The sequence below is a fragment of the Malaclemys terrapin genome, chromosome 11 (genome assembly GCF_027887155.1).
Source record: "Malaclemys terrapin pileata isolate rMalTer1 chromosome 11, rMalTer1.hap1, whole genome shotgun sequence".
In the NCBI taxonomy this organism is placed as follows: Eukaryota; Metazoa; Chordata; order Testudines; family Emydidae; genus Malaclemys; species Malaclemys terrapin.
The window spans coordinates 56,356,328-56,378,652 of NC_071515.1; positions in this window are offsets into that span (position 1 = coordinate 56,356,328).

Here is a 22,325-nt window from a genome sequence, read left to right on the forward strand (position 1 = left end):
TGAGTTTCAATGCATTAAATATAGAAACTAGTTTCGTTATCTACTGCCTAGAGCCATAAAAATGGAGAAACCATGATCGTTCTTTGGTACATACTGGGAAATGATGCAACTGCATTCTTGAACTTCCCAAGGAGCTGTTATTTCCAGTTTCCATTGTCTCATAAAAAATGTCTTCTGGTTACTGTATTCAGGCATGAGTGGTCTACGAGTTAGAGCAGGGGACTGAGTCAGAGACTCTGCCCCTGATTTACTGTGTGACCTTGTGGTGTAAATTGACTAATTTCTCTGTCCCCCAGTATATTCATTTCTAAATTGGATATAATAATACTGTGTAAAATCTTTCTTAAATATAGTAGATAAACAAGTAATATGTGCCACCCTGGTGGATAAAAGAAACTTGCTGGAGTGTTCACTCCACTAACTGACACTTTCTCATTAACTATATACATTTGCATAGATTTCCTCAAATACATAAAGCAGTCTTACACCAGTGCTACGGAACTAAGCTTGAAGTCCAGCTATAAATTAGTGTTCAGAAAATTACAGTCGGCATTTAAGGAAACACACTTGAAATCATATACTAGTAGTTCTACACCCTAATGTGTTCCTAGTGTTTGATGGGATTAAATACATGAAAATGTGGTTAGAAACTAATTTCTCAAAAAAAAGAAGAACAGGAGTACTTGTGGCACCTTAGAGACTAACTAATTTATTAGAGCATAAGCTTTCGTGGACTACATCCGAAGAAGTGGGCTGTAGTCCACGAAAGCTTATGCTCTAATAAATTAGTTAGTCTCTAAGGTGCCACAAGTACTCCTGTTCTTCTTTTTGCGGATACAGACTAACACGGCTGTTACTCTGAAACTAATTTCTGTCATTCATCTGAGAAATACCATGGGCTTGATTCTGTTCACCTAAAATGAAGTAAATCTGAAGTAACTCCATTGAGTATAATGGAATTATACAAGACTGATGTAAGTGATGCCAGAAGCAGATGCACAACTTGAAGTGTATCAGATTGTGGAAATTAGGGTCTGATGATTCATGAAATCATTCTTTTTTATGCACTAATTGACACAGGAGCATTTTCTCATGAGCAAAATCAAATGTACACTTGTGGGTGTGAAAAGCATGCAGGGGAAAAAACATACAGTTGAACTGATAAGATCCTTCTGGTGTGCTGTGGCTACTTTACACTGAACCACTGGTGACATTTGGGCCTGACCTCATATACATGGCCCTGGAGAAATGCCCTATTGATATTTCCAAAGGGTTCCTCCAGTGGCATAAAGACTGCCGTGCCAGCTCACATATAGGATATGGTCAGATGAAAGAGGGTGTCCCAGGCTACTCTGATTGCCTAATGTGTTTTTGGCACCTTGGAGCCATTAGCAGCTTGCATAAGTAAAAGCAGCCTTCAGACAGCTGTAATTTATGGCAAGAGACCAGCATGGCAGACAGGAAATCCCAGTATCGGCAGGAGGTCACAAAGGTGAGTATTATACCACCTGCGTGACTATCTTATTGTTCACAATTCCCTACACATGATACATCTAAATCAGAAATATTTTTGAAAAAATAGTAGATGTTTTTCCTTTGCCTTATTTTTTTAATAGGAAACCATTTTTGTTTGTGAATAAAGGGCACAACCTAAGTATAATTTAAACTTTCAACAAGATAATATTAAACAGTCTTTCCACCCCTTGCAGCCATGCAAGAAACCCTGCAGAGTAGGACACTGCACTGCACAGCAAGAGATGCACCTTTGGAAGGCCGCTAAATCACGCCACCCCTTTGTGCAGCAGAACAACCATCAGGGAACTTCATGGCCATAGCAGCATCGACAAGATTAGCCACCTTTGGGCTAACTCATTCCTGAGTTACTCTTGGACTGCCCATTCAAGTGAACACCCTTGCACAGGGTTTAAGTGAACTAAAACAAAAGTCTCTGCACTAGTAGCCTTGCAACCTCTGTTGTATTTCTTATGCCTGCAAAATCACTCAGGTTTGTCATGTGACACACTAGGCCTTATTCACCACAGCTTGGGACCTTGCATAGTTATTTATACCAGTGCAGCATGGGTACAAAATTCTACAAATTCTGACTACACGAGGCAGTACGAATCAACCCATCAGTCTTTGTGGTCAGAGAATATAGTCCTGGTTTTCTCATGCTTGCCATGATCTGCTGGTTATGCCGTCTGCTGATTTCTGAGCCGTTCAGCCTTATACTTGCTGCTTTGACTTCAGACACTGCAGCTAAGAACAGCTGGGAAATCAGTGAAGCAGCAGAGAATAGTGGTCACAATAGAAAAAAAAATATTGAAAGAAAACTGTCCTAGGCAGCCCCATGGTGCCCTTTCACACTCAGATGCTGTCCCAGGGATCCCCATGGGAAATGGCAAGACATATTCTTCTCTGATAACAATGTAAAAAGTACACAAGTGCACATGACATCTAGCAGTATTATGTTGCTTTAAGAAAATGACATGGTGAGGCTATTTGATGTGCCATTTATATAATAACCACAACACATTCATTTCTCAGTATAAAAAATAATAGAGCCTAATACTCACAAAAATGGCTAGTGTAGCATTTATGACTTGTTTGTTAAGTGCTGATGAACTGCTGTGTGTAGTCATGGTGCCTGAGGAGTTTATAATCTAAGTCTGAGCCTACAACATTTTCTATCAGGCATGGTGCGCGCTACAACTGTAACCTTGTGGGACTGCAGAAATGGAGGTAACTGTGATACTTCTGGGCTAGATTGTGGAATCCTTATTCAGGCTAGTAAGCACTTAATATCAAAAGCAGTCCCATTGACTTCAGTGGGTCTTTTAGGGTATTGTTACCACAGAGTAACTTGCCCATAACACAGGAAAATCAAGTGTCTTTTCCATTTCTTAATTATTCGAGGTGGAGTGAAAGGAAGGAAAGTAGGTGGTAAAACTAAATAAAATATAATTTTAAAAAGAAAGCAAACAAAAAACTACCTCATCTGACTCATTCCATGTTTCTTGTCTTATTTTTATGGCTTTTTTTCTGCGCACATTAACATGAAGCAATAGGACTATTTGTGTGAGTTAAGGGTTCACCAACCCAAGGAAGGGTTGCACAATCTAGTCGTCACTATGCCTTGTAATGTGTGTTTATTTAATCTTATTATAATTCTATTTTCCCCACTTTCCTTAATACTTTTTCACTTCTCAGATAATTATGGTGTAGAAAAGGCAATTGACAGACCTGGATTATTGAAGATGTCATTCTGTGGTTAGTACATTTCTGCACCCAAAGTTGTTTTGCTGCTGTTGTCAAAAATCTGTGTTCAGTGCTTCAAGTGAACATTTTTGTTGTATTCCAAGTTGAGAAATGAAACCTCATATATACAACTGAAAGGTGATCAGAAACTATCCAGAAACATATAAGGGAACAGAAATAGTATTTTAATCAGGAAGGGCATAATTTTGCAATTTTGCAGGCTTTTCATGAAACTGTACAATTTTTTGTGAATTTGAAGCAACAAATATGAAAACCTCTCATGGGGGAGTTTTTCAAATGTTGTTGCAAGTATTTCCTCACATCGCCTAATTGCAGGGGAATAATTCAATTACACATTATAACTACATGAATGGGGGGAAAAAACATTCCTTGTTGTTTACACTATAATTTAATCCTTCATTTACTAAGACCCTGACCCTCAGTATTCTCTATGTGGCTGGACTCCTACTTCCCCCACTGAAGTAATTGACTTCAATAGGGTCCCTACCTGAGCACAAGGGTCTGCTCAAACAGAGCTACTGGCAGGATCTGATCCTAAATCATTAGCTATTATTGTTTTGCAGTGGCACATTTATTAGAAACGAAACATTAAAGAAATACTGTATTACTGCCTGAACGTCAGAGGGATTCCAAACAATGAAGCATTTTAGGCACCTCAAGATGTAGACAGGCACTTACTGAGATTTTTACAAGTGTCTTTGGGATAGATCCATGAAAGGACTTAGATTCTTGCCACATGAGGCACCTAAATCCCAGAATCAGGCCCCATTGGGATTCATAAAGCCTCCACTCAGCTGCCCCCAAACCCTGATGATGCCTAAAATCTACCGATGCCTACATTTTTGCAGTTGAATTTCCATCAGCACCTATGTTTCTACTTCTGAGCATGCATACTGCAGCCTCATGTCAGGCATCTGGATGCCTAAGCCCCAGAACAATTCACAGACCAGGGGAAGATAGGCATTCACCCACCTAACTCACCAGTGGGCCCCATCTGCATGCCTAGTGCTCCACTGGGAATAAATAATTTAAGAGAGTCATTGGAGCCAGGGACTGGATCCTGGGTTCTCCCATGGCCTCAGTGTGTGCTCTAACCAAAAAATCTACAGCATCATTGTCATTAGCACTGTCTCTCAGACATACCCATATTCCCATTGAGTCTTTCATTATTTTTCCACAGTGCAACAGCTTCAAAAGGTGAGAGTGATGGAGCCCCACATCAGAATATCCCATAGCCTAGTAGCTAGGGCACTTATCGGAGAGATGGCAGAGCCCAATTAAAATCCCTCCTCCCTCTCAGGTAGAGGGAGTGATTGAACCAGGTGTCTCTTACAGCCCTGGTGAGTACCCTAAACACTGGTTACTGGGGAGGGTTGTTGCTGCCACCACCCAACACAAAGAGAGGGTTTGCAGCTGAGAATCCCAAGCAGAAGGAGGCACCTCCCTGCAGTCTAGACTTAAGTACCTATCTCTGAGGGAGGGCAGGGCTTAAAACACACCCCTGAGCTTGACATCTCCCATTGGCTATCTCAGGTAACACACTATCTAAAAGGAATCCCATTCTAAGGCACCTATCTCTTCCTATTCATTATATAGGGAGCCTAGGCACCAAACTCAGGCTTTGTGAATCCCAGTGATTTTGTAGGCTCTTAAAAGTTAGTCATGGTGATACTGAGGATCAACTAAATTTCTTTGTGAATCTAGTCCTAGGTGCCTAACTCCCAGAAACAGAAGATAGATCAGTGAAGTGAGGATAAAATTAATAAGGCTGCAATTGTATTAGAAATAGATGAGTTATATAACATGTGATGCCAACCACAAAACCTACATAGGTAACCTTTCACCTGCTGATTTTCATCCTCAACCAAGAAAGGATTAAAGTTAAATGGGATTTAAAGCTTTGGGGTGAAATCCTGGCTCCATTGAAGTCAGTGATTAAACTCCCTTTTACTTCCAGGACGTCAGGATTTTTCCTAATGTTTTTAAGAAAACTCACAGTCATTCTGGAAAAGTTGCTTTCTCCAGGTCCATTTCTCTCTTTCAGAGAGTTATTCTTCCCTTCCAGCCCCCTCCCCAGCTAGACAGACTCTGTCTTCCTCCACTCTCAAGTTCTTGATCTTCCTCCTAATTGAGACAGCCCAGTCCTATCCTACAGCCAGCTGGCAGTAAACCAACTGTCTCCTCTGTCTCTAATTTGCTGTTCAATACATGAACTCAGATTCCAAGATCATTCCATAGTCTGTCATTGGCTACTTCTTCATTTCTATCAGTAGCATCAACACCATTCCATCACAAGTTACTTGTCATGATCATCTCTGGAAGTACTATGCCTGAAGAGGTGGCACTGTGGGTGGACTGTGGGGCCTGATTTTCCTTTCACCTACACTGGGGAAACTTGCATGGTGTACTCTGGGTCACACTGTCTGGAGTGGCTCAAGAACGAGACTGCCAAACACAGCACAGACTGTCAAATCAGGGCAGACACCCCAAACAGGTGGAATGTTCTATAAATAGATTTCACCAACTCAAGAACAAATGTGAACTCCTAGACCACTGTAACAGTCTTACCATGCAGTCACAGACAGTCCCCTGGGGCTCTCCAGATTATCTTACCATCCAGGCAAGCTAGATTTAATGATAAATAGTCACTTACACCAAAGAAAAATCTTAACATATTCCAGTCCCAAGAGACCAGTCACTTACCCCAGATTAACTTGTACCTTTGCTTTCCCACCAAAGACAACACTGGTAGCCAATCCTGTAATAAACTAACTACAGGTTTATTAACTAGGAACAATAAATAAGCGTTTATTTACAGGGTTAAGCAATCAACATATAGGCAAGTTAATAAATTTGTTAGTCTCTAAGGTGCCACAAGTACTCCTGTTCTTCTTTTAACATATAGGCAGAAATTAGTTTAGTCTATGGTTCTAAAAGGTGACAGAGATGTAGCAATCTGTCAGCATTGAATGTCTTTTTGGGGCTTAACCCAGGTCGACCCTGGGGATCCCTGCTTTTTTGTTTCTTATCTCCGGCTCTTGCAAGAGTCCAAACTGCAAAGAGATGAAAAAATCTTCATGTTAGCTATTTTTATTTTCCTCTTCCAGCATGCAAATGGATGGGCCGAAGTCTTCTGCATGCACTTCTTAATAGGTGGATTGGGCATTTAATAACATTTTTATCCTACTTAATGGCCTACTTAATTTTTGATAGTCCTCCTGGATGGGCAGGAGGAGCCACTGTTCCCTGCTGAGTTCACAAGTTCAGAGCAGGCATTTTTACAATTATAAAACAAACTGATATTTTACCTTGTAGCATGGAATAAAGACATTACAAGCCAAATTAATGCATACAGCAATTTAAGAGCATTTCATAGAGTCTAAACACTAAGTATAATATAAAACCAATACCTAGTTTGAACAAAACTATCATACTGGTGAGCTGGCTTGGTTTCCAGCTATGAATTTGTCAGTTCTTAGCTAATGCTTACAGCTTTGGCCAGAGTTGGTAATTGGGTTGCCAGTGCATCACATGCTGCATTAGTGTAAATGAAAAGTAATTGGCTGTTGGGTGGTCAAATAATAATATAACAGCCAGGCCCCACTCTGCCTGTGATTTGCCCTGAGGCCCCACCCCTGCTCAGTCTCTTCCCTGCAAGGCCCCACTGCTCACATAAGTGGGAAGGGGGAAAAGAGGAGCGAGCTAGTGGTGGGAGAGATGGGACAGAGAGGATGGGCAGGGCCTCAGGGAGAAGAGGCTGAGCAGGGATGGGACCTTGGAGCGGAGTGAGACCACAGGGCCACAATGTGGGCTGCAGCACCCCTTCTGACTGTGGGCCCAGTGTCACAGCACCATTGGTGCCATTGTAAACCAAGTACTGACGACAGCAACACTAGTCAGAAGAGACCCTATGTTTATAAATACAGCTTCTGAATCTTCAGCAGGGCATTAACATTGGGCCTTTTATCTTTCCTAGGCATTGAATAATATTCATATGAGGACTATGCATGCACTAACAAGGTGAAATCTCGCTGGTTGCTGTGTTTAAAGTTTCTTTGTGTATATGTCAGTGTGAAATACTTAATTCTTTTGTCGTGCCTCTTTGGGCATTCCAGTAAATCAATTTGTCTTCAGGAATGTAATCTATATTTACTTTGCAGCAGGTACTGTAGCTCTTAACTCCGCTTTTAGCTGATTCAGCTCCTATTCAGTCTACTTTGACCTCAGAAATATTCCCTGCTAACTGTCCTCCTTTTCACTCCAATTTGTACTGCCTAAACACTTACTGCTGAGTGTCCCTCTGGCCATTTTGAAAGGTGTTTCATCACACTACAATAAACGTGAAATACTGATCCACTCCAAATGGAAAAAAAAAAAAAACAAAAACAAAAAACCAGCAGCAGCTGTATATCGACATGGGACCGGACAGGGGCATTTATTACACTACTTTCATACCATTGTCTACCTTTGGCAAAGGAAGATTGTAAGGGTCCCTGGTGGTCCAAGACGATCAATACTACGCGGGAGTTAAATTAGACCTCAAGTCAAGCACACATCCACCTTGGCTGAGATACCTCCAACCTGAAGTCCCTGGAAAATTTACATTTTTCCACTAAGTTAACCAATAACTGAGTGAAATGAGTGAGAAAAAAGCAGCTGTCTAGCCTGTATCTTGCATTCTTTTCAAATAGATGTTATCTAAATAGCAGTGAAGGCTCTTAAAATGAAATATGAGCAGGATGATGTATAAATTAGCTAGTTGTTATTGTGAACATTCAACTAGAAACATTGAAAACAAAGTTACTATATGCATAATAGCATTAAAACAAGAATATTTTCAACCTCTCATTCTGAGGGCAAGTGGTTTTTTTTCTCTTTTTGTCTTTAGTCACACACATACACACACAAACACACACATTTCCTGTTAACATTAAAGAAGATTACACACGCTTCAATATGGAATATATGCCCTCATTTTGGATTTTCAGAGAACTAAAGGTCAGATCTTGGAATGGCTGACTGATCTAGTAGCTTCATACTCCTCACTACTAAAAGTATTCATGACTGTAAGTACATGGGGATAGTCGATTTAACCATACAGGATGGGAGTTAGCACTTCAAGTAAATGATAGAAGAGCCGTGTTGAAAGTAGTGCTGCCACTCTCCTAGTCTGATCCAGGTCCTTGGTGGATGGGGTCAGTGGAAATGTGAAACGCGTGGAAAGAACCTGTTCCTCACTCAAAAGATAAAAAGAAAATTTGTTATCCTACGGCCTAACTTCTCCAATTATTGCTCTGAACACATTAGATCACAACTGTTAGCACCCAAATGCAGCATATATGCATGCCTTTACCAACAGTGTATGAATTTAGCTAGAAATTCACTGGAAAAGAAATAAAAGGCATTTATTTAGCTCAGGATTTTGTGAAAATGAACTAGATTGTTAGTACTAATATATTGTTTTATTAAGCAAGTTAAAAAGAAAGTTGTTGTGCTCCTTGGGAGTAAAGTCACTGTAGTTATATTTAATCTGTATATACTTTATCATTCTATTATTTTAATGATTACTATCATGTGAAACGTAGTATACGTGCTGTGACAGATATGTAATTTCCTGTAATATCCTTGAAAAATCTTATTGAATTACATTTAAATATCTTTGGCGTGCATTGCATTAATGCAAAGGTCATATATTATTGTGGGCCAGAATTTATGTAACCTCTCTAGGAGGGAGATGGGATGTGAACCCTGGGAAGTGTTATGAACTTCAAAGGGCTGTACTTTTGGGATAAACAAGTAAAGTGGTTTGCCTGGGGAATCTCTACGGGAAGGTAAATGAAATTCCCTATCTCCAGTTATGCCAAAAAAAAAACAGCTATTATTAGCCAGCTTTTTAAGCCATTTAATGTATCCCCAAGGAGAGGACCACCGCCTGCTGATTACCTGTTCCCATAGGTCTCCAGAGTCTCCAGATGAAAGGCCCAACCCACATAAAGAAATGACTGAACTATCCATGGGGGGTGCGAGGTCTGAGCGAAAGCTGTTATGAATTTGTAATCACAGAAAAAATGCTTTGTGGGATTTGAAAGACTAATTCCTGCCAGAGCCCTTGTTGGAGTTGGGGATGATCTCTGGTAAGCTTATTAGCATGTGTATAGATTCTTCTGTTGTTTTAAATATCTCTTCTCTGTAATGCTTTCACCTGAAGAGTAAATGTGCTTGCTTAGAAAGAGCTGCGTATTAACTTGTGACTGTTGGCAATTACAGCTGTTCATTGCTTTCTAAGCAAAGGGCAGATGGTGGCCTCTCTCAGCAGTCTAGGTTGCTGCACATTGCAGAAAAGGAACAGTGCAGCCTGTAAAACCCCCATCAAGAGAGGGAGAGAGAGACACTGCCCAGGCTAGGTGAGGGCTGAGAAGCTGAGAGCCTAGAGGAGATGCCCATGGTGGTCAGTGCCGGGGTAATACAGGTGCAGTTGCCTTGAACTGGGGACATGTGCAATTTGACATTATATGTGTTTGTTTGCATCATTTTCCATTTTTAATGAACAGGTCTGTATCTTTCGAATGAATGTGCAGGTTGGTTTATTTCTAAAAGAAACAAAATGTTAAGTGAACTATTTCCAACTGATTTGTTGGTGGAGAAAATTATTTTGAAATATGAAGCAGGTAAACCTTAACATGCCAGATGTCTCCCTCATGTAAGCAATTTAAATTCAATTTGTGGCAGAAAATATAGGCATTTCTGAATCAATAGGCTGCATTCAGCAGAGCTGACAGGCTACACCTGATACACAGCCAACCTGGCTGGGGACCAATTACTTATACCTGAGGGACTTTCCCTAGCTTTTATCACAAGGTAAAATCTCCTAGGATTACAGGTACTTAAAACTAATTAGGTCTGCTCTATTACCTGCCATTTGCATGCCCTCTGTTTCCACAACAACCAGTTTACTTTCTTATTTCAATGAGATAATTGTGGTGGCACAATCCACTAAGGTAAAATGATAGCTTTGTACACACATGGCTGTCTTTATCTTCTAGGAGAAGCACAAGAGTGGTGATAAGATAATAGCTGGAGGCAGAGTTACAAGTTACTTTCAGTGGCTTTGTCAGATGTCTGCCATCAAAGAATATAATTATATGATTAGAACAAGAGACTGTAAACAAATAGCACTGTGCTCCTCCCCAGACATGTGAAGTGAAGCATGTATATCACTGAAACTCCTGTAAGAATCCTATACCTTGCTGTCATGTAGAGGCAGGCCTGGAACATGCAATCTGAATGCACGTCAGTCCTTACTTCCTCCACTTTTCAGCTGGCTTCCAAACATTAATAACTTCTAGTCTGTTGACAAAAAAAATCCATACACTTGCATTTAAACAAAGTTCAGAATAAAATTTAATCTTTAAACTATATATATATGTTGAGTTAACTACTGACAAATGGAATTCCCTTATGCCACTTGACAATAAATCCCTCCCTATGATCACTGATTCCCCCATTATTGTATTGCCTACACAAATACCAGTATATAAAATTAAGGAGCTGAGGACAATAAGAAGCAGGGTTTTAAAAGTATATTATGAAGAGAAGGAATCTTAACAATATTATTGGTGCACTACTAGATGCAAATGATAGAATTATCAATGATAATGCAGAGAAGGCAGACGTGTTCAATAAATATTTCTGTTCCATATTGGGTGAAAAAGACGATGTACTTACGTCATATGACGATGAACAACCTACCCTTTCCATTCCACTAGTATCTCAGGAGGACATTAAACAGTAGCTACTAAAGTTAGACTTTTTAAATATCAGCAGGTCCAGATAACTTGAATCCACGAGTTTTAAAAAAGCTGATGGAGGAGCTTACTGGAACATTATTGTGGATTTTCGTTACATCTTGGAACACAGGAGAAGTTCCAGAAGACTGTAAGGAGAAAGCTAATGTTGTGCCAATATTTTGAAAGGGTAAAGGGGATGACCTGGGTAATTATCAGCCTATCAGTCTGACATTGATCCCAGGCAAGATAATGGCGTGTCTGATACAGGACTCAAGTAATAAAGAATAAAATGAGGATACTATAATTTATGCCAATCAACATGGGTTGATGGAAATAGATACTGTCAAACAAACAGTATCTTTTTTGTATGTAAAAAGCAACAGTGGGTCCTGTGGCACCTTTAAGACTAACAGAAGTACTGGGAGCATAAGCTTTCGTGGGTAAGAACCTCACTTCTTGCATCTGTAGAAGTGAGGTTCTTACCCACGAAAGCTTATGCTCCCAATACTTCTGTTAGTCTTAAAGGTGCCACAGGACCCTCTGTTGCTTTTTACAGATTCAGACTAACACGGCTACCTCTCTGATACTTTTTTGTATGTGACTACAAATTTGGTTGATAGAGGTAATAGCACTGGTGTAATATACTTAGACTTCTGTAAGGCATTTGCCTTGGTACCCGATTACATTTTGGTTAGAAAACTAGAACATTATAGAATCCACATGGCACACATTAAATGGATTAAAAGCTGGCTAACAGATAGGTCTCAAAATGTACTTGTCAATGGGGTATCATCACTGAGCAGGTGTGGTTTTTAGTGGGGTCCAGCAGTGATCTGTTCTTGAACCTACATTTTTATCAATGACCTGGAAAAAAATACAACCATCACTTATAAAGTTTGCAGGTGACACAAAAAATGGTGGAGTGGTAAACAATGAAGAGGAGGACAGATCACTGATGCAGAGCAATCTGGGTCACTTGGTAAAAGTGAACAATATGCATGTTAATACAGCTAAATGTAAACATATACATCTAGGAGAATGCATGTGGGTCTTTAACTTGGGAAGCAGTGATTCTGAAAAGGATTTGGGAGCCATGATAATCAGCTGAAAATGAGTTCCCACTGTGACTCTGTGGTTAAAAGGGGTAATGCAATCCTTGGATGCATAAACAGGGGAATCTCAAGTAGAAGCACTGAGGCTATTTTACCTCTGTATTTGGCACTGGTGCATCCACTGCTGGAATAGTTTGTCCAGTTCTGGTGTCCACAATTCAAGAAGGATGTTGATAAATTAGAGTGAATTCATTCAGAGAAGAGTCCCAAGAATGATGAAAGGATTAGAAAAGCTGCCTTATAGTGATAGATTCAAGGAGCTCAATCTCTTTATTTTAAGAAAGAGAAGATTAAGGGGTGACTTGATTAGAGTCCTACATGAAGCACTGAGCCTTTGTGCTGCTGTGGGGCTGAAGCCAGGAGCCGCAGTGCTGCAGCTGAATCTAGGAACTGTGGGGCTGAAACCCAGAGCTCGAGTGTCCCTGCAGGGCTAAAACTGGGCACCAGGGTGGAATCCATGAGACCCAGTGACACCATGGGGCTAAGGCAGGGAGCCGCTGTTCTGAAATTAGCCAGGGGCTCAAGCCCTGTGCCCCGCTGGCTGAAGCCCCACAGTGGGGCTGAAGCTCAAGCCCCGGCTTCCTGCCTGGAAGGTGGGAGCTCAGACTTCCAGGTCACCCAGCCTGTAGGTCAGCCTTAACGCCTTCTGGACGAGCTCTGGCTCTGCACCCCAAGACTTTGCATGCGAAGGCTCACTGCTTGGTTTCTGCCTTTGGCCCAGTGAATCTGATGCCAGCCTTGCAAGCTAGCTAGCTCCCTTTGCTGGTTGTAAAGGAGATATTTCAACAGGAGCAGGACAAGTTACACAGCACAGGAGAAAATTTTGTAAGAGTAAACAAATATCAGATCTGGATAAATTTTTAATTCAATCATCAGCTTCAAAACAACAAAACCCCCAGGGCGATGATACCAAACTTCCTTCAACAAGTTCAACCACCATAATGGCTGAAGAACATCAAGGAGGTGATCTGAGTAAGAAACATAAAGCTGCTATTAACCTCACAAAATATAGAAAATCTAAAGACAGCTATTTGAATTTCAGTGTTATTTGTTCCAGAAGTGGAGATATACCTCAACTGCAGTGTGTAATTTATGCACAAGTACTCTCCATTGAATGTTTGAAACCCTCCAAATTACAGAGGCATTTAATTACAGAATATGACATCTATAAGGATAAGCACCATTCATTTTTTGAGCAAAAGGCCAAGGAACTGCTTGGTACTAAAGCAGCAATGAAATCCACAACTACTGCAGATAAAAAGCTTTTAAGGTCATCCTACATAGCAGCGCAGAAAATTGCTAAAACAAAAAAAATCACATACGATTGCTGAGATTTTGATAATGCCATGTGTTATTGAAATAACAAAGGAAGTGTTTGAGAGGAGAAGGCCAAGGTACTGAAAAAAACTACGAACATCAAATGACACTGTCAAATGACGGATCATTTCTATGTCAGAAGGCATAGTTTCTCAGTGTATTGATCAGCTGTATGACAATGATTTTGCTATGCAACTAGATGAATCCACAGACGTTTCAAAAATGTCCCATTTACTTGCCTATGTGTGGTATATGTGGAACAAGGAAATAAAGGAAGACTTTTTGTTTTGCAAAGAGCTCAAGAGAACAACAAAGTCAAATGACATTTACAAGCTGTTAGATGATTTTATGATTTCAACAGAAATCAGCTAGACTAATTGCATTGGGGTCTGTACTGATGGAACCACAGCAATGACCAGAAAGCATTCTGGTGTTTTGCAAAAAATAAAAGCCATTGCACCTCGCATTATTTGGACACAGTGCTTTTTACATCGAGGAACGCCTGCTGCAAAAGATATTGAATCAGATCTTCGCAGTGATCTGAATACAGCAGTTACACTTGTTAATTTTATTGAATCCAAAGCAACAAATGCCAGGTGTTTCGCTCCATTTTGTGAGGAGGTGGGTACAGAGCACCATAGGTGCCAACTTCCCCTCTGCCCAGTGGGTGCTCGACCCCCCCTCCGGCTCCACCCCTGCACCACCTCTTCCTGCCCCTGCACCACCCTTGCCCCACCCCATTCCACCACTTCCCCAAAGTCCATGCCCCACCCTGTCTTTTCTCACCCAAGCCTTGCCCCCTTCCCGCCCCCATTCTGCCCCCTTCCCCCAAGTCCCCGCTCCTGCCCTGCCTCTTTTCCACCTCCTCCCCTGAGCGTGCCGCATCCCTGCTCCTCCCCCTCCCTCCCGAAAAGTCCTAAGCACCAACAAACAGCTGTTAGGTGGCAGGAGCGGGGATGCGGTGCGCTCGGGGAGAGAAGGAGGCAAGGAGGGGGGAGCTTGGCTGACAGTGGGTGCAGAGCACCCACTAATTTTCCCCGTGGGTGCTGCAGCCTCGGAGCACCCACAGAGTCGGCGCCTATGCAAAGCACCATTCCTTGCTCATGCATACAGAGGTGAGATGGGTATCTCGAGGCAGAATGCTTGACGGTATACCTCAAGGAAGAGTTATGTACTGTCTTAGTTGATAAGAAAACTGAATTTGCCAAAGTGCTGAAAGATGATGTGTGGCTGGCGAAACTGGATTACCTCACAGACATATTCAGTGAAATGAATAAGCTGAATAAAACTATGCAAGGTGGGAACACTAATTTTATTGCACAGCATGAAAGAATTGAGGCATTCAAAAGAAAACTACAACTCTGGAAAGTTCATGTCTGTGGGGGCAATACTGATATGTTTGAGCTCTTACATTCTTTCATTCAGGAACAAAACATTGACTTTGATGTAATTAAACCTCAGCTAGCAGCACTTCTGTCTGGTCTGCTTAACACATTTAATGCTTATTTTCCTGAACTCACAAAAGAACAAGCTGTTACACACATGTGGACTACAAACCCCTTTAGCGAGAACATTGACGTTAAACTACCATCCTATGTTCCATCAAAATTGTTAGAAGAGCTCATTGGTATTTCATCAGATAGCTCCCTTGGAACCAGGTTCAAAGAAATGCGGCTGGAGACATTTTGGTGTGGGTGTGCCAATGAATACATCCCTGTGTCTTCTGCAGTGCTGAAAGTTTTGATCCCCTTTGTACTACCTACTTATGCGAAGCTGGATTTTCAGCCATGACAGTAATGAAAACAGAGTACCAAAGCAGAATGAACACTGACGATGACATACGCGTGCGCTTTTTAAAGATACCTCCTTGTCTTGTTGATCAGCACCAACAAGTTTCACAGAGTAAATAAAAAAAAATCAGTTTATTTTTGTGCCTGTATTGGTCTTTTTTATATATTATATGCAGGTGTGTTTAACTATAACAGGGATCGGCAACCTTTGGCACGGGGCCTGCCAGGGTAAGCACCCTGGCGGGCCGGGCTGGTTTGTTTACCTGCCGCGTTCGCAAGTTCGGCCGATCATGGCTCCTGCTGGCCGTGGTTCGCCACTCCAGGCCAATGGGGGTGGCGGGAAGCGGCGTCTAGCACATCCCTCGGCCTGCACCGGTTCCCACAGCCCCCGTTGGCTTGGGATGGCGAACCGCGGCCAGTGGGAGCCACGATCGGCTGAACCTGTGGACGTGGCAGGTAAACAAACCAGCCTGGCCCGCCAGGGTGCTTACCCTGGTGGGCCACGTGCCAAAGGCTATTGATCCCTGATCTATAGCAATCCATTTAATACAGCTTTTAATCTACAGGATATGCAGAAACATCGTTGTTGTGGCCCACGTGGGCCTTGGAGTTTTTGTAGCATTTTCAGGGGGGGCTCAGAAAGAAAAAGGTTGAGACCTGCTCTAATCCCAAGGGAGCTTCTTGCCTGAGCCTACCACCATATAACCCATTTTAGTGATTCAGCTTTATCAGAATGTTGGGTAGGTGGGGGGCCTCACTAGCAACCACTCAGCAATGCTGCTGTTGTCTGCATCATCTCTCACGGTGAAGTCTCCATAGGAGGGAAGCCAAGACCATTTACAACCCATGAGCAAAGCCCTGGTGACTGACTTAATGGTAAGCTTGAATGTGAGATACAATCTGTACTGGGGAGTTCTGGAAGAGTGTGGAATAATATCTCAGAGGTTATGTATGAAAATGTATGCCACCGAGACTAAAGCTCAACTGTATAGAACAATGGTGCACTCTGCTGAATGGTGCAAAAGCATGGGCGATAAAGAGACAGGAGGTTCAACACCTAAAGGTGTTCAAAATGAGATGTCTTCAAGAAATAAAAGGGAGAGATTTCAAAATGAATGCATTAGGATGGAAGTCAAAGTCCATGAGATGGCTGACAAAATCCAGAAAGCACAACTTTGTTGGTTTGGACACATACAGAAGATGAATAAAGAGGAGCTGGTGAAGATAATCTATCAGAAGTTGGTAGAAAAAAATACCCCAAAGAAAAACTTGCATTAACAAAGATGGTAAGCAAGTGGATCATAGTGCTGTCTCAAACAAACAAAGGTGGCATATACTTGTACAACAGCTCAACTACAGACAATGGAAAGAAAAAAAAAGACCAGAGTTCAAAGCTGCTTAGAAATAACCCTTTGGCAGCTCCTATTCGCCACAATCCAAGTTCATGCACAGTCATGGTGACTCCCCAAATGCCACTAAAGGACTCATGGGTAGGTAGCCTATGCAAATGAAACTCTCTATGACTGCACTTTTCACTAACAGAGGCAGTAGAGAGCTCTACCCTCTGGAGCTTCTGGCCATAGGGCTTACATTAGTAATGACTTAAGGCTCTGTATATCCCTTCATTAAACAAACCTTCCTATTCAGCAAAGTTCATGCTTAAATGGCATTGACTTTAATGAGATTAAGAACATTTGTAGGTGATTGACTATATTTAAGCACATACTTAGGTGATTTGCTATATATTTAAGCACAGGCTTAGGTGACTTTCTGAAGCAGAATTATAGGGGAGTGAAAAGTGCCTAGTTGCTTCAATGCATTTAAGGGGTGACAGCCATCAAAGCTGGTTACAGATTGCAAGGGGGTGGGGGAAGGTAGACCATAGCTCCAGGGAGGCATCACCGCACCTATTGTCCTTATTACAAGGGCTGTTGGTCAATCCTAGAACTTCTGAGAAGTACTGAGATTAGCTGGTGGACAGCAGATCCCATCCATAAATATAACAGTGGGAAGCAACAAACATCTTCTGTTCATTTCCACCCATGCTGATGGGAAAATAGAGCCAGATTTTGGCCACCCATGGACTCCCCCTATGCTGCAGATATGCCCCAAGTCTACATGGGGCAGCTTTATGGGGGGCTTTTTATGCTGGTTGAGCAGCATAAAGAGGCCAGGATACAACTCAGAATCAAGTTAAGGACCCTATTTCTACCTTGAAACTAGTAGTACCAAGACACAAATAAACCAGACTTCAGTTTTGTTTTTCATGCGATTCACATCAACTCCATGGCTTGAGTCACTCCTTAAATGATCTTGGAAAAAATGTGTCATATTTGTGAAGAAGAAAAAAACTGGCCCTATGACAGAGGTAAGAGCACAAAAAGCATTAAAAGCCACATATAAGACCCATAAAGCTGGTTTTAGAAAAAAAAAAATCAACAAACAAAATCTGTTGTAGATTATGGGGATCTTTCAATAAATGATGTTAGCATCCAAGGGGAAATTGTAATGTAGTAGTTACAAGCACAAAGGAGGTGCAGAAACAAGGGGAAAAATGTAGTTAAAGGCATGATGCAATACTTAAACATGGTTTTGACCTTTGTACGCTCAGAAGAAAACAGATAAAAGCTATGGAAAATTTGAACTCACGTTGTTGTAAACAGGTTCAGTGTAATCCTGAACACTGCCTTGGAGTTTCAGTTTATGCCTTCCAAGTAAAATAAAAATGCAGTGTGTGGATATAACTAATTATTATTAATTATTAATTATTATTCCAATCTGTAATTATTAATTTCAAAATATGCAATGGCAACACAGCTAAGTTTCTAGGGAAGGGTGAATAGAATGTGGTAGAGAATGGGATTAAAAAGAACAGCCTACAATTTTAAAAGATGTGTTCCACCACTATAACAGCAATTTCAGCCTCAGAAAGCATGTACATACTATTAGCATCCTATAATCATTACATGAACCTATATATGTATTTACAGCCCACAAATCATTGTAGAATCTAGGTGCTCATATTGCCTGAGATGAAAACATGCTTTAGTAAATTGGAAATTGACTGTGGTCAGGATAATGTATTTTTACTTTTTTGAATAGATTACTTGACTCAACAGCACACTTTAATAGGAGACATGACCCCCTGAATGAAAAGACACACATATTAAAACATATAGTCCCCTTGTGTGTGTGTGTGTGTGCGTGTGTGTGTGTGTATTAATATGTGTATATGTAGCCACACATGCATCCCCCCCAGAAAGAACTACATTAAAAACATTAAGGTTTTACAATTAAGCACTCAAAATTTAAGAAATGCCCAGAATTAAGGTTGTCTCTTGCGCATATGCACTATGATACAGTCTTTAATGACATAACCACATACTACTTTTTCCATCAGGTCCCTGCCTCCTTCAGAGCCTAGGATGGATGGTGCTCACTGAATGGGTAGTTTTTCAATATATCATATGATGTTCATCATTCAATGTGTGGTCCTAGGCCTTACTTAGTGCACACCACCCAAACCCTGCACTGAATACATTAACAATTAATAATGTCCTCAATGATCTGGCTATGGTGCATTCACAAAAGTGCTTCTCCAATAATAATGAATTTACCTTCACAACACATCTGTGAGATGAGGTGATATTACCCCCATTTTACAGATGGGAAATGGAGACACAGAGGCCTGGATCCACAAAGGGACTTGGGCGTTGTAATGCTGAGCATTGTGATGTCTAACTTTTAGGTGCCTAGAAAATCACAGGAACGACAATGTGATCCATAAAGCCAGAGTTATGCACCTACGTTCTTATTGGTTGCCTTAGAATCAAAAGGCCAGCAAGCTAGGAGAGGTGCCCCCTATGCTAGCCAATGGGAGATGCTGACAAGAAGAGTATCCACTAACCCTTGCCACTCAGGTGGAAACAGGCATCTAGCTCTGCTAGAGGTCCACAAATGGGAACCCCTCTTCTGGAAACAGGGAAGTTAGGTGCCTACGTTGTTTCTTGCAGAAATGAGTTAGGCACCTGCCTTGCTTTATACAAAATCACTACAGGAGGAAGAGGTGATGCCACCCATCTTTTGACTTTGAGCCCTGTGGTTAGACCACTTACCTGGGATGCAGGAGACCCACTCTCTCTCTCTCTCTCTCTCTCTCTCTCTCTCTCTCACACACACACACACACACACACACACACACACACACACACACACACACACACACACACTACCTCCCCTCTCCCAAGGTAGAGAAAAGATTTGAATTGGGAATCTTCTACCTCTCAGAAAAGCACTCTAACCACTATGGGATATTAGCTCTGGGATACTAGCAGGGAGAAGGTGTTACATCGCTTTCTTTTGTTGCAGTTGTTCCACTGTGAATAAACACTTAAATAGTCATTGGGCCAGAAAGAGATAAAGGTGATTAGGGCACCCACGTGATAGACACAGGGTCCAGTCCCCCAATGCCACTCACTCTTTAATTACATGTACACAGTGGAGCAGCTTTAACAGGAAAAAATGAGGATGTCCCCACTTCAGAATATCCCATAGCTCAGTAGTTCGAACACTTGCATGAGAGATGTCGGACACTCCTTTCTCCAGTCAGTCTGGGGAGGGGGAGGGTTTTCAACATGGGTGTCCCAAATTGCAGGCAAGTGTTCTAACTACCGGGCTGAAAGTAATAACATGAGTGGAGGCACCCCTACCCCTAGATTTTAAATTGGACCCAATCCAGTAGGTGGCCTCTGAGCACACCTACCGGATCAGGCTCCACACCTAAGATTGGTGTTGAAATGTCTAGCTTCCCCTGGCTTGTGGATTGCTCTGGGGCTTCGATGGGTGCTAAGTATTTGGATTCCTGCCAGAGGCAGAAACTTAGGTGCTGAGGGAACTTTTACCCTGAAAACTTAGGCAGTGAGTTTAGCTAACTATGGTGAGAGTTTTGTGGGTTGCAGTAGAACCTAAAACTTGGATCTATGTGCCCCAACCACAGACTTAGATGCTTAAATCTGGGGTTTCAGCACCTAAGCACCTCTGTGGATTGGTTCGAGAGAGATAAAGGTTGAAATTTGGGTGCCCTAGTTGAGCCACTTATGGCCTGATTCTTCAGCGTATTTAGCATTCAAAGAACAGCTCTAATTGATTCCTGTAGCAGTTGTGAGTGCTCAGCACTGCCACAAATCGTCCTAGGTGTCTCAGGTTGGGAAGTTAGAACACAAGGAACAGATAGTTAGTGGCCTCCTGTGAAAACTATGGTTTAAATGTCTTTCTCAGCACCACTTAGGAACTCTGTGGCTGAGACAGGGCTAGAATCCAATTCTCCAGAGTTGCACTAAATGTTCTTTTAATTTTTTTTATATATATAATTTTCTATGTTTTTAAAAATCAAATTGAAATTCCACCACAGGGAACCATATTGAGCTGCACATTGAGCATCAGCAGGGTTTAGGTCCATAGCACAGACATCTGCCACTTCAGCTGATGGAGTAGTGGGTAGCAATAGTACATTGTTATCCACTACACCAGGGGTCAGCAACCTTTCAGAAGCGGTGTCCCGAGTTTTCATTTATTCACTCTGATTTAAAGTTTCGCGTGCCAGTAATACATTTTAACATTTTAGAAGGTCTCTTTCTATAAGTCTATAATATATAACAAAACTATTGTTGTATGTAAAGTAAATAAGATTTTTAAAATGTTTAAGAAGCTTCATTTAAAATTAAACTAAAATGCAGAGCCCCCCGACCGGTGGCCAGGACCCGGGCAGTGTGAGTGCCATTGAAAATCAGCTCGCTTGCCACCTTTGGCTCGCGTGCAATAGGTTGCCTACCCCTGCACTACATGGACCAGCCACTAGAGGGGTATACGACAGTTACCTTGCCAGTGGGTTTCATAGTTAGTTGTTGACAACAGAGGAATATTGAGACGTGTGGGCCAATCCAAGTTCAGGAGGGGAATGTCCCCTAAACCCAGCCGCCCCAGACTCACTCCTGTTCCTGACTTCCCTTCCATTTTCTCCTCACTGACCAGGCTACTCCCCCTGTCCTTCACCTTCTGCTCCCATCCCTCCACCAGCTATTGACGACTCCTCACTTCTATACTTTTATGTCAGGCTCTTTTCTCCTTTTTCTCCATGGTGCACGGCTGTCAGCAGAGGCAGCATTGAAGGACCTCCCTGTTTTCAGTTCCTGTGCCCAATGCCATAACAGGTCCCATTTGCTGGGAGGAACTATTGCAGGAAGGTCTGCTCAGCCCCTGTTTTATTCTCAAAGAGTGAAGCTGAATGCAGGTTAAGTTAAACAAGCAACACTTGATTAAACCCTGTGGAATGCTCTATCCACTTGGCTGAGTTGCTTCCAGCCTAACTCCCCACATTCCCTGTTCCAGTGGTGTCCCTCAGGCCCTCGATAGCAGTCCCTGCAGGGAACATTGGCCCTTGGATTGAAGTTCCACTGATCTTGATACATCTTCCCTACTTTAAAAACATTTTAATGTAAAGATTAAAAATATAATTGATGCCCAGACCCAACCTCGTGTCTCTAGGGCCAGAGGTTACTAGAACCCAGACAAGTTAGAGTCTTATCTTTACCACAGACTCAGCTGATCTCTCTCTCTCTCTCTCTCTCTCTCTCTCCCCAAGTGTAGCAAACTTTCTCTCTGTGGAGTTTCCTCCCTCCCTGTGGGGATGGCCTCTAGCTAGTTCTCTGTCTCTTTGTTCTTTGGTGATCACTGGGTCGCTGTAGGCTTTCTCTGGGTGTTATGTCTGCTGGCTCATAAGTGCCTCCTGTTTCTTCAGATCACTTTTCTCTCTTGTGTAGTCACCTCATATGACTTGCGTACCACTGCACACCCACACCCTCTACTCTTTTAGGCCACTCCTTCTAGTGGCTCTCCAATGGATGGCTCCTCACAGGGGTGTCTGTCTCCAGGGCCAGAAAGTCCATGACTGATCTGTTATAGTCTAGTGCAGGGGTAGGCAACCTATGGCACATGAGCCAAAGGCAGCATGCGAGCTGATTTGCAGTGGCATTCATACTGCC